Source organism: Euprymna scolopes, chromosome 29 (genome assembly GCF_053919585.1).
Source record: "Euprymna scolopes isolate OS-2025 chromosome 29, ASM5391958v1, whole genome shotgun sequence".
Taxonomy (NCBI): domain Eukaryota; kingdom Metazoa; phylum Mollusca; class Cephalopoda; order Sepiida; family Sepiolidae; genus Euprymna; species Euprymna scolopes.
Genome location: NC_136510.1, coordinates 14,823,182 through 14,838,052, shown reverse-complemented (window position 1 = coordinate 14,838,052; position 14,871 = coordinate 14,823,182). Strand labels below are relative to the sequence as shown.

The 14,871-nt window shown below is 27.2% G+C and overlaps 1 pseudogene; it reads right to left on the bottom strand.

Annotated features, from left to right (window-relative positions):
* Positions 1-13,115: 13,115 nt before the first annotated feature.
* Positions 13,116-13,232, bottom strand: LOC145252924 (5S ribosomal RNA; annotated as a pseudogene).
* Between the last annotated feature and the right edge of the window lie 1,639 nt (positions 13,233-14,871).

Below are 14,871 nucleotides of genomic sequence, written 5' to 3'. Positions count from 1 at the left end.
TTTCATCATGTAATCAATTTTTGTTCATTACTTTCATCATGTAATCAATTTTTGTTCATTACTTTCATCATGTAATCAATTTTTGTTCATTACTTTCATCATGTAATCAATTTTTGTTCATTACTTTCATCATGTAATCAATTTTTGTTCATTACTTTCATCATGTAATCAATTTTTGTTCATTACTTTCATCATGTAATCAATTTTTGTTCATTACTTTCATCATGTAATCAATTTTTGTTCATTACTTTCATCATGTAATCAATTTTTGTTCATTACTTTCATCATGTAATCAATTTTTGTTCATTACTTTCATCACGTAATCAATTTTTGTTCATTACTTTCATCACGTAATCAATTTTTGTTCATTACTTTCATCATGTAATCAATTTTTGTTCATTACTTTCATTATGTAATCAATTTTTGTTCATTACTTTCATCACGTAATCAATTTTTGTTCATTACTTTCATCACGTAATCAATTTTTGTTCATTACTTTCATCACGTAATCAATTTTTGTTCATTACTTTCATCATGTAATCAATTTTTGTTCATTACTTTCATCATGTAATCAATTTTTGTTCATTACTTTCATCACGTAATCAATTTTTGTTCATTACTTTCATCACGTAATCAATTTTTGTTCATTACTTTCATCACGTAATCAATTTTTGTTCATTACTTTCATCACGTAATCAATTTTTGTTCATTACTTTCATCATGTAATCAATTTTTGTTCATTACTTTCATCACGTAATCAATTTTTGTTCATTACTTTCATCATGTAATCAATTTTTGTTCATTACTTTCATCATGTAATCAATTTTTGTTCATTACTTTCATCACGTAATCAATTTTTGTTCATTACTTTCATCACGTAATCAATTTTTGTTCATTACTTTCATCATGTAATCAATTTTTGTTCATTACTTTCATCACGTAATCAATTTTTGTTCATTACTTTCATTACGTAATCAATTTTTGTTCATTACTTTCATCATGTAATCAATTTTTGTTCATTACTTTCATCACGTAATCAATTTTTGTTCATTACTTTCATCATGTAATCAATTTTTGTTCATTACTTTCATCACGTAATCAATTTTTGTTCATTACTTTCATCACGTAATCAATTTTTGTTCATTACTTTCATCATGTAATCAATTTTTGTTCATTACTTTCATCATGTAATCAATTTTTGTTCATTACTTTCATCATGTAATCAATTTTTGTTCATTACTTTCATTACGTAATCAATTATTGTTCATTACTTTCATCATGTAATCAATTTTTGTTCATTACTTTCATCACGTAATCAATTTTTGTTCATTACTTTCATCATGTAATCAATTTTTGTTCATTACTTTCATCACGTAATCAATTTTTGTTCATTACTTTCATCATGTAATCAATTTTTGTTCATTACTTTCATCACGTAATCAATTTTTGTTCATTACTTTCATCACGTAATCAATTTTTGTTCATTACTTTCATCATGTAATCAATTTTTGTTCATTACTTTCATCACGTAATCAATTTTTGTTCATTACTTTCATTACGTAATCAATTTTTGTTCATTACTTTCATCATGTAATCAATATTTGTTCATTACTTTCATCACGTAATCAATTTTTGTTCATTACTTTCATCATGTAATCAATTTTTGTTCATTACTTTCATCATGTAATCAATTTTTGTTCATTACTTTCATCACGTAATCAATTTTTGTTCATTACTTTCATCATGTAATCAATTTTTGTTCATTACTTTCATCATGTAATCAATTTTTGTTCATTACTTTCATTACGTAATCAATTTTTGTTCATTACTTTCATCATGTAATCAATTTTTGTTCATTACTTTCATCATGTAATCAATTTTTGTTCATTACTTTCATCACGTAATCAATTTTTGTTCATTACTTTCATCATGTAATCAATTTTTGTTCATTACTTTCATCACGTAATCAATTTTTGTTCATTACTTTCATCATGTAATCAATTTTTGTTCATTACTTTCATCATGTAATCAATTTTTGTTCATTACTTTCATCACGTAATTAATTTTTGTTCATTACTTTCATCATGTAATCAATTTTTGTTCATTACTTTCATCACGTAATCAATTTTTGTTCATTACTTTCATCACGTAATCAATTTCTGTTCATTACTTTCATCACGTAATCAATTTTTGTTCATTACTTTCATCACGTAATCAATTTTTGTTCATTACTTTCATCATGTAATCAATTTTTGTTCATTACTTTCATCATGTAATCAATTTTTGTTCATTACTTTCATCACGTAATCAATTTTTGTTCATTACTTTCATCACGTAATCAATTTTTGTTCATTACTTTCATCATGTAATCAATTTTTGTTCATTACTTTCATCATGTAATCAATTTTTGTTCATTACTTTCATCATGTAATCAATTTTTGTTCATTACTTTCATCACGTAATCAATTTTTGTTCATTACTTTCATCACGTAATCAATTTTTGTTCATTACTTTCATCATGTAATCAATTTTTGTTCATTACTTTCATCATGTAATCAATTTTTGTTCATTACTTTCATCACGTAATCAATTTTTGTTCATTACTTTCATCATGTAATCAATTTTTGTTCATTACTTTCATCACGTAATCAATTTTTGTTCATTACTTTCATCACGTAATCAATTTTTGTTCATTACTTTCATCATGTAATCAATTTTTGTTCATTACTTTCATCATGTAATCAATTTTTGTTCATTACTTTCATCATGTAATCAATTTTTGTTCATTACTTTCATCACGTAATCAATTTTTGTTCATTACTTTCATCACGTAATCAATTTTTGTTCATTACTTTCATCACGTAATCAATTTTTGTTCATTACTTTCATCATGTAATCAATTTCTGTTCATTACTTTCATCATGTAATCAATTTTTGTTCATTACTTTCATCACGTAATCAATTTTTGTTCATTACTTTCATCATGTAATCAATTTTTGTTCATTACTTTCATCACGTAATCAATTTTTGTTCATTACTTTCATCACGTAATCAATTTTTGTTCATTACTTTCATCATGTAATCAATTTTTGTTCATTACTTTCATTATGTAATCAATTTTTGTTCATTACTTTCATCATGTAATCAATTTTTGTTCATTACTTTCATCACGTAATCAATTTTTGTTCATTACTTTCATCACGTAATCAATTTTTGTTCATTACTTTCATCACGTAATCAATTTTTGTTCATTACTTTCATCACGTAATCAATTTTTGTTCATTACTTTCATCACGTAATCAATTTTTGTTCATTACTTTCATCATGTAATCAATTTTTGTTCATTACTTTCATCACGTAATCAATTTTTGTTCATTACTTTCATCACGTAATCAATTTTTGTTCATTACTTTCATCATGTAATCAATTTTTGTTCATTACTTTCATCACGTAATCAATTTTTGTTCATTACTTTCATCACGTAATCAATTTTTGTTCATTACTTTCATCACGTAATCAATTTTTGTTCATTACTTTCATCATGTAATCAATTTTTGTTCATTACTTTCATCACGTAATCAATTTTTGTTCATTACTTTCATCACGTAATCAATTTTTGTGCATTACTTTCATCACGTAATCAATTTTTGTTCATTACTTTCATCACGTAATCAATTTTTGTTCATTACTTTCATCACGTAATCAATTTTTGTTCATTACTTTCATCATGTAATCAATTTTTGTTCATTACTTTCATCACGTAATCAATTTTTGTTCATTACTTTCATCACGTAATCAATTTTTGTTCATTACTTTCATCATGTAATCAATTTTTGTTCATTACTTTCATCATGTAATCAATTTTTGTTCATTACTTTCATCATGTAATCAATTTTTGTTCATTACTTTCATCACGTAATCAATTTTTGTTCATTACTTTCATCACGTAATCAATTTTTGTTCATTACTTTCATCACGTAATCAATTTTTGTTCATTACTTTCATCACGTAATCAATTTTTGTTCATTACTTTCATCACGTAATCAATTTTTGTTCATTACTTTCATCACGTAATCAATTTTTGTTCATTACTTTCATCATGTAATCAATTTTTGTTCATTACTTTCATCATGTAATCAATTTTTGTTCATTACTTTCATCATGTAATCAATTTTTGTTCATTACTTTCATCACGTAATCAATTTTTGTTCATTACTTTCATCACGTAATCAATTTTTGTTCATTACTTTCATCACGTAATCAATTTTTGTTCATTACTTTCATCACGTAATCAATTTTTGTTCATTACTTTCATCACGTAATCAATTTTTGTTCATTACTTTCATCACGTAATCAATTTTTGTTCATTACTTTCATCATGTAATCAATTTTTGTTCATTACTTTCATCATGTAATCAATTTTTGTTCATTACTTTCATCATGTAATCAATTTTTGTTCATTACTTTCATCATGTAATCAATTTTTGTTCATTACTTTCATCATGTAATCAATTTTTGTTCATTACTTTCATCACGTAATCAATTTTTGTTCATTACTTTCATCATGTAATCAATTTTTGTTCATTACTTTCATCACGTAATCAATTTTTGTTCATTACTTTCATCACGTAATCAATTTTTGTTCATTACTTTCATCACGTAATCAATTTTTGTTCATTACTTTCATCACGTAATCAATTTTTGTTCATTACTTTCATCATGTAATCAATTTTTGTTCATTACTTTCATCATGTAATCAATTTTTGTTCATTACTTTCATCATGTAATCAATTTTTGTTCATTACTTTCATCATGTAATCAATTTTTGTTCATTACTTTCATCATGTAATCAATTTTTGTTCATTACTTTCATCATGTAATCAATTTTTGTTCATTACTTTCATCATGTAATCAATTTTTGTTCATTACTTTCATCATGTAATCAATTTTTGTTCATTACTTTCATCACGTAATCAATTTTTGTTCATTACTTTCATCACGTAATCAATTTTTGTTCATTACTTTCATCACGTAATCAATTTTTGTTCATTACTTTCATCATGTAATCAATTTTTGTTCATTACTTTCATCATGTAATCAATTTTTGTTCATTACTTTCATCACGTAATCAATTTTTGTTCATTACTTTCATCACGTAATCAATTTTTGTTCATTACTTTCATCACGTAATCAATTTTTGTTCATTACTTTCATCATGTAATCAATTTTTGTTCATTACTTTCATCATGTAATCAATTTTTGTTCATTACTTTCATCATGTAATCAATTTTTGTTCATTACTTTCATCATGTAATCAATTTTTGTTCATTACTTTCATCATGTAATCAATTTTTGTTCATTACTTTCATCACGTAATCAATTTTTGTTCATTACTTTCATCATGTAATCAATTTTTGTTCATTACTTTCATTATGTAATCAATTTTTGTTCATTACTTTCATCATGTAATCAATTTTTGTTCATTACTTTCATCACGTAATCAATTTTTGTTCATTACTTTCATCATGTAATCAATTTTTGTTCATTACTTTCATCACGTAATCAATTTTTGTTCATTACTTTCATCACGTAATCAATTTTTGTTCATTACTTTCATCATGTAATCAATTTTTGTTCATTACTTTCATCACGTAATCAATTTTTGTTCATTACTTTCATCACGTAATCAATTTTTGTTCATTACTTTCATCACGTAATCAATTTTTGTTCATTACTTTCATCACGTAATCAATTTTTGTTCATTACTTTCATCACGTAATCAATTTTTGTTCATTACTTTCATCATGTAATCAATTTTTGTTCATTACTTTCATCACGTAATCAATTTTTGTTCATTACTTTCATCACGTAATCAATTTTTGTTCATTACTTTCATCACGTAATCAATTTTTGTTCATTACTTTCATCATGTAATCAATTTTTGTTCATTACTTTCATCATGTAATCAATTTTTGTTCATTACTTTCATCATGTAATCAATTTTTGTTCATTACTTTCATCATGTAATCAATTTTTGTTCATTACTTTCATCATGTAATCCATTTTTGTTCATTACTTTCATCACGTAATCAATTTTTGTTCATTACTTTCATCACGTAATCAATTTTTGTTCATTACTTTCATCACGTAATCAATTTTTGTTCATTACTTTCATCACGTAATCAATTTTTGTTCATTACTTTCATCACGTAATCAATTTTTGTTCATTACTTTCATCATGTAATCAATTTTTGTTCATTACTTTCATCATGTAATCAATTTTTGTTCATTACTTTCATCATGTAATCAATTTTTGTTCATTACTTTCATCATGTAATCAATTTTTGTTCATTACTTTCATCACGTAATCAATTTTTGTTCATTACTTTCATCATGTAATCAATTTTTGTTCATTACTTTCATCACGTAATCAATTTTTGTTCATTACTTTCATCATGTAATCAATTTTTGTTCATTACTTTCATCACGTAATCAATTTTTGTTCATTACTTTCATCACGTAATCAATTTTTGTTCATTACTTTCATTATGTAATCAATTTTTGTTCATTACTTTCATCACGTAATCAATTTTTGTTCATTACTTTCATCACGTAATCAATTTTTGTTCATTACTTTCATCACGTAATCAATTTTTGTTCATTACTTTCATCACGTAATCAATTTTTGTTCATTACTTTCATCACGTAATCAATTTTTGTTCATTACTTTCATCATGTAATCAATTTTTGTTCATTACTTTCATCACGTAATCAATTTTTGTTCATTACTTTCATCACGTAATCAATTTTTGTTCATTACTTTCATCATGTAATCAATTTTTGTTCATTACTTTCATCACGTAATCAATTTTTGTTCATTACTTTCATCATGTAATCAATTTTTGTTCATTACTTTCATCACGTAATCAATTTTTGTTCATTACTTTCATCATGTAATCAATTTTTGTTCATTACTTTCATCACGTAATCAATTTTTGTTCATTACTTTCATCACGTAATCAATTTTTGTTCATTACTTTCATCATGTAATCAATTTTTGTTCATTACTTTCATCACGTAATCAATTTTTGTTCATTACTTTCATCATGTAATCAATTTTTGTTCATTACTTTCATTATGTAATCAATTTTTGTTCATTACTTTCATCACGTAATCAATTTTTGTTCATTACTTTCATCACGTAATCAATTTTTGTTCATTACTTTCATCATGTAATCAATTTTTGTTCATTACTTTCATCATGTAATCAATTTTTGTTCATTACTTTCATCATGTAATCAATTTTTGTTCATTACTTTCATCATGTAATCAATTTTTGTTCATTACTTTCATCATGTAATCAATTTTTGTTCATTACTTTCATCATGTAATCAATTTTTGTTCATTACTTTCATCATGTAATCAATTTTTGTTCATTACTTTCATCACGTAATCAATTTTTGTTCATTACTTTCATCATGTAATCAATTTTTGTTCATTACTTTCATCATGTAATCAATTTTTGTTCATTACTTTCATCATGTAATCAATTTTTGTTCATTACTTTCATCACGTAATCAATTTTTGTTCATTACTTTCATCACGTAATCAATTTTTGTTCATTACTTTCATCATGTAATCAATTTTTGTTCATTACTTTCATCACGTAATCAATTTTTGTTCATTACTTTCATTACGTAATCAATTTTTGTTCATTACTTTCATCATGTAATCAATATTTGTTCATTACTTTCATCACGTAATCAATTTTTGTTCATTACTTTCATCATGTAATCAATTTTTGTTCATTACTTTCATCACGTAATCAATTTTTGTTCATTACTTTCATCATGTAATCAATTTTTGTTCATTACTTTCATCATGTAATCAATTTTTGTTCATTACTTTCATCACGTAATCAATTTTTGTTCATTACTTTCATCATGTAATCAATTTTTGTTCATTACTTTCATCATGTAATCAATTTTTGTTCATTACTTTCATCATGTAATCAATTTTTGTTCATTACTTTCATCATGTAATCAATTTTTGTTCATTACTTTCATCATGTAATCAATTTTTGTTCATTACTTTCATCATGTAATCAATTTTTGTTCATTACTTTCATCATGTAATCAATTTTTGTTCATTACTTTCATCATGTAATCAATATTTGTTCATTACTTTCATCACGTAATCAATTTTTGTTCATTACTTTCATCACGTAATCAATTTTTGTTCATTACTTTCATCACGTAATCAATTTTTGTTCATTACTTTCATCATGTAATCAATTTTTGTTCATTACTTTCATCATGTAATCAATTTTTGTTCATTACTTTCATCATGTAATCAATTTTTGTTCATTACTTTCATCATGTAATCAATTTTTGTTCATTACTTTCATCACGTAATCAATTTTTGTTCATTACTTTCATCACGTAATCAATTTTTGTTCATTACTTTCATCACGTAATCAATTTTTGTTCATTACTTTCATCACGTAATCAATTTTTGTTCATTACTTTCATCATGTAATCAATTTTTGTTCATTACTTTCATCATGTAATCAATTTTTGTTCATTACTTTCATCATGTAATCAATTTTTGTTCATTACTTTCATCATGTAATCAATTTTTGTTCATTACTTTCATCACGTAATCAATTTTTGTTCATTACTTTCATCACGTAATCAATTTTTGTTCATTACTTTCATCACGTAATCAATTTTTGTTCATTACTTTCATCACGTAATCAATTTTTGTTCATTACTTTCATCACGTAATCAATTTTTGTTCATTACTTTCATCACGTAATCAATTTTTGTTCATTACTTTCATCACGTAATCAATTTTTCTTCATTACTTTCATCATGTAATCAATTTTTGTTCATTACTTTCATCATGTAATCAATTTTTGTTCATTACTTTCATCATGTAATCAATTTTTGTTCATTACTTTCATCATGTAATCAATTTTTGTTCATTACTTTCATCACGTAATCAATTTTTGTTCATTACTTTCATCATGTAATCAATTTTTGTTCATTACTTTCATCACGTAATCAATTTTTGTTCATTACTTTCATCATGTAATCAATTTTTGTTCATTACTTTCATCACGTAATCAATTTTTGTTCATTACTTTCATCACGTAATCAATTTTTGTTCATTACTTTCATCACGTAATCAATTTTTGTTCATTACTTTCATCACGTAATCAATTTTTGTTCATTACTTTCATCACGTAATCAATTTTTGTTCATTACTTTCATCATGTAATCAATTTTTGTTCATTACTTTCATCATGTAATCAATTTTTGTTCATTACTTTCATCATGTAATCAATTTTTGTTCATTACTTTCATTATGTAATCAATTTTTGTTCATTACTTTCATCACGTAATCAATTTTTGTTCATTACTTTCATCACGTAATCAATTTTTGTTCATTACTTTCATCACGTAATCAATTTTTGTTCATTACTTTCATCACGTAATCAATTTTTGTTCATTACTTTCATCATGTAATCAATTTTTGTTCATTACTTTCATCACGTAATCAATTTTTGTTCATTACTTTCATCACGTAATCAATTTTTGTTCATTACTTTCATCATGTAATCAATTTTTGTTCATTACTTTCATCACGTAATCAATTTTTGTTCATTACTTTCATCACGTAATCAATTTTTGTTCATTACTTTCATCACGTAATCAATTTTTGTTCATTACTTTCATCACGTAATCAATTTTTGTTCATTACTTTCATCACGTAATCAATTTTTGTTCATTACTTTCATCACGTAATCAATTTTTGTTCATTACTTTCATCATGTAATCAATTTTTGTTCATTACTTTCATCACGTAATCAATTTTTGTTCATTACTTTCATCACGTAATCAATTTTTGTTCATTACTTTCATCACGTAATCAATTTTTGTTCATTACTTTCATCACGTAATCAATTTTTGTTCATTACTTTCATCACGTAATCAATTTTTGTTCATTACTTTCATCACGTAATCAATTTTTGTTCATTACTTTCATCACGTAATCAATTTTTGTTCATTACTTTCATCATGTAATCAATTTTTGTTCATTACTTTCATCATGTAATCAATTTTTGTTCATTACTTTCATCATGTAATCAATTTTTGTTCATTACTTTCATCATGTAATCAATTTTTGTTCATTACTTTCATCATGTAATCAATTTTTGTTCATTACTTTCATCATGTAATCAATTTTTGTTCATTACTTTCATCACGTAATCAATTTTTGTTCATTACTTTCATCACGTAATCAATTTTTGTTCATTACTTTCATCATGTAATCAATTTTTGTTCATTACTTTCATCATGTAATCAATTTTTGTTCATTACTTTCATCACGTAATCAATTTTTGTTCATTACTTTCATCACGTAATCAATTTTTGTTCATTACTTTCATCATGTAATCAATTTTTGTTCATTACTTTCATCATGTAATCAATTTTTGTTCATTACTTTCATCATGTAATCAATTTTTGTTCATTACTTTCATCATGTAATCAATTTTTGTTCATTACTTTCATCATGTAATCAATTTTTGTTCATTACTTTCATTATGTAATCAATTTTTGTTCATTACTTTCATCACGTAATCAATTTTTGTTCATTACTTTCATCACGTAATCAATTTTTGTTCATTACTTTCATCATGTAATCAATTTTTGTTCATTACTTTCATCATGTAATCAATTTTTGTTCATTACTTTCATCATGTAATCAATTTTTGTTCATTACTTTCATCATGTAATCAATTTTTGTTCATTACTTTCATCATGTAATCAATTTTTGTTCATTACTTTCATCATGTAATCAATTTTTGTTCATTACTTTCATCATGTAATCAATTTTTGTTCATTACTTTCATCACGTAATCAATTTTTGTTCATTACTTTCATCACGTAATCAATTTTTGTTCATTACTTTCATCACGTAATCAATTTTTGTTCATTACTTTCATCACGTAATCAATTTTTGTTCATTACTTTCATCACGTAATCAATTTTTGTTCATTACTTTCATCACGTAATCAATTTTTGTTCATTACTTTCATCATGTAATCAATTTTTGTTCATTACTTTCATCATGTAATCAATTTTTGTTCATTACTTTCATCATGTAATCAATTTCCATAATGGTTTTGTTCAATTCCGCTACAAATTTTAACACAAAAATATACAAGGGTTGTACCAAAAGTAAAGCCTACTTTTTTTTTTTTTTTTTAAACTCAAAAACTAAAAGCGTCGAAGAGCTACAAAGACAGGAGTGGTACCATTAAAACAAGGGATCTTTTGTACTTCCGAATTTTTCTACATAGTCACCATCATTCTCAATGAATATTTGCCTCTTTTGATGCCTCCGTCGTAAAAGTCTGGAGCATGCTTTGTAAGTCACATCTCTGATGCCAGTTTGAAATCGATGAACCCATCTCCTAACTGTGTTTTCATCAACTGCATCGGTTTCGTAAACGTTCAACAGGCACCAGTGAATGTTGATCGGTTTTATTATTTTTGCATGGAGGAATTGAATAACACCTCTCTGCTTCTGATACACGTCCATGGCAGGGGTTGCTTTCTTAGTCTCCGTCAATATCTGCAACAGAGAGATGAAACTTTGAATGCATAAGTTCAGTCATCATAACTATGCAATGCTCTCTGATCCATTTGGGCGGAATAAAAAATAGGAGGCATTACTGTTTGAATGTCCTTTATACAATAACACAAAAGTATTTGTATGCGTCGATTTTGTATTTGAATGCTAAAAAAAAAACTGCTCTGAATTGTTAAGAAAATTCACAATCTTTTATGCAATCAAATCCCATTAACTTCAGTCTGTTTGATTTGTCCATCATTATAGAACACGATACTATGGTAGTACTTATCTGCTGACTACAACATAAGTTTTCAAATCTAATGTCAAGAAATAATTGTTAAAAGCAGCCTTATGTAATCAAATCATGCCAATCCTGTCGTAATATTGTTCACTTCAATTTACCGTCTCATTAATCCTTATTCTTAAGTGGCTTTTGAGCCTTTATAAGTCGTGATACGTTAGTATGAAAAAAAAAACATTTTTCTTATGAAAATCATAGATGATATCAAGAACTTAGTGAGGGATGCCCTTTTTCTCTTCTCTGCAACCTCTTTCCCACAGAAAGGATGTTGCAAGCCTGTCTTTGTTTTATCGTTATTTCCACGGCTAGTGTTCATCTGAACTCCAATCTCTGGTCTCCTCCTCGCCAATCTTTCCCGAAAAATACCTGTCTAGCTAAAACCACTGTCAATAACTTTCCCCACTCTTCAACTGTGCCTAAATCAAAATGTAGATTCCATGAACAACGCTTCTTTCTTAGAACTGCACGCCTGTGGAACTCGCTTCCGTTTGCCTACTTCCCAGCTGACTACAACTTTGCTGTCCTCAAGTCCGACATAAACAAATTCTTGATAAACCGCCCCCTCAAGTAATCCAATCTACCAAATTTCCATTAATAACGACTACTACGATATTATCCTATTGATTACTGTACACTCAGTAACCCTTATCCTCGAGTGGCCACAGGGCCTTGACAAGTGGTGACTCCTATGTAAAAAAAAAAAAAAAAAAAAAAAAAAAAAAATGTAAATATGAATTTCTTTGACGTGGATGCACGTCATCTCGTGGACTTGATATTGATGATCTGTTTATTGGATACGATTGTTGGCTTTTGATCAAACGTCTTGTAATAGTTTTGTTTTCACATGTAACATACCGATTGGTTGCTTGTTTTATTGTTTATTTCCGCCTGTGCATTGTTACTTTGTGATATGTAGTCTGGCTGATATGGTTTCACATTTAGTCGCAACAAAATGAACAGATTCTAAGAATTCAAAGACAATTATTAAAACTGACTTGAATGCTAGGCAAGAAGTATCAGAACACTTTAAATCTTATCTTATTCCATCGTCTAACCATCCATAGCCCTTGAGAGGCATAGGCTATCTACAACGTTTTGTAGATGTTTTTGTAGCGAGGAGTTCTTTTTACAGGGTGAGGGTGCTGGCCCCACACCCAACCTTCCCAGAAGGTACATACAGCGCCTAGCCTTCCCAAATGGTCACCCATCTGGTACTGCCCAGGCTCAACGTTGCTTAACTTCATTGATCTGGCGAGAACCAGTGTTTCAACGTGATTGTGCCGTATGTCTAAAATCTACAGGTGACATTGTACAAATACATAGGAGGCATTGCCAAGGCTGCTGCAAAGAAAGAAGGGTTCTCTCTTTACCATGCTAGAATATTTCTCACGCATCTCGGTGTCCTGTGTCTCTACAGAGTTACATTTCGCCCATGCATGATGCATTGTTACCACATCTGGACCAGAATTTAACCACTCGGCTCTCCATCTTAGAGCCCCCCCCCCAAAAAAAAGTGCTCAATCTTCATAACGCACACACTGTTGTTCAAGCTCGAATCTCTGTCCCCTTATGTCATTCTTATAGGATCGTGGACGTAAGGCGTTATGTTTTGCTGCATGATACCAGACATTCACAGATAACATGAATTGAAACAAATACATGGATGTTGCGAAGAAGGTGGCCTCCCTTTACCAGGCTAGAAAACTTCTCATACCTTCCGATATATTAAATAAAAATGAACTTTTGCACATGTATGGAGTATTGTTGCCACATCTGGATTGCAACTTAACCACTAGTCTTTCTCTATTAAAAGGGTTCAATCTCATAGGTCCTGTAATGTCTACCAACCTCCAACCCCTGTCTCCTTATCCCAATGTTTCATTTCTATGCCTATTTTACAAAAAAATGAAATGTGCTTTAATGAACACGTGACACTAGTTGCATCGTCGATGTAAACACGCCTGATTAATCTGTTAGCAAAATCTCACCCCTTCAATGTGGGGATCCCCAGATGCTGGAATGCTTTCTACTGTTAAACTTTCTCCCCTTGAATTGTTAGACTTTGGAATTCTCTCCGGGTTGACTGCAAAATGGCAACTGTTCAGCATCTTCTTGACACATTTACCATTTAGTGAAGTGTTGTGGCTTAAAAAACAAAAAAACAAACAAACAAACAAAAAAACTTAACAATCTGATATCGGTCCCAACAGATTTGGCAACAATCTCTAAAAAAAAAAAAAAAAAAAAATTGTATTCCTAAGCCTTTCTTGTGATTTGTTATTTCAAATAATACAATGTTTTTGTTTTGGTGGTTCATCAAAATCCACAGTGGCCTTCATTCGAACTTAATCTAATTAAGACGACTAAATCCTTTTTTGTTTTTTCTTTGCCAGATTAAAATATAATCTTATATTGACAATCTGAAACAAACAAACAAAAAAAAAACCCAGCTTCTAACATCTTCATATATGTCAGTAATAAGCAATTTAATTATAATAACAAACACAATTTCTTTTGTAGCATCGCCATTTTTCTCGCTGACATTTTTTTTCTGTAACTCAGAGATAAATCCTATTTTGCTTTATAAACAAAGGTCAAAAAGATGGAATCTATGGTCATAACTGAATCAGTTTCTTCAGTATTTTATGCTATGCAGCTTCCGTCATGAAAAAAAAAACATGAAAAGATTGCATTCATAATATTAGAAGAGGAACACCCTAAAACAATCATCCAGAAATTTGCATTTCAAGTAGAAACATTTTAATGCTCTTGCGTGTCATGCTAAAATAAATATCCTTATCAAACATGAGAAAACAATGGTCAAGCAGATTACACATAACTTTATATTAAAAATAAACATAAGTTTTATATTTTTTTATTAATTCATCATTAGAGCAGATGAGGGGAGTCAGTCTTTGATTTAAGTC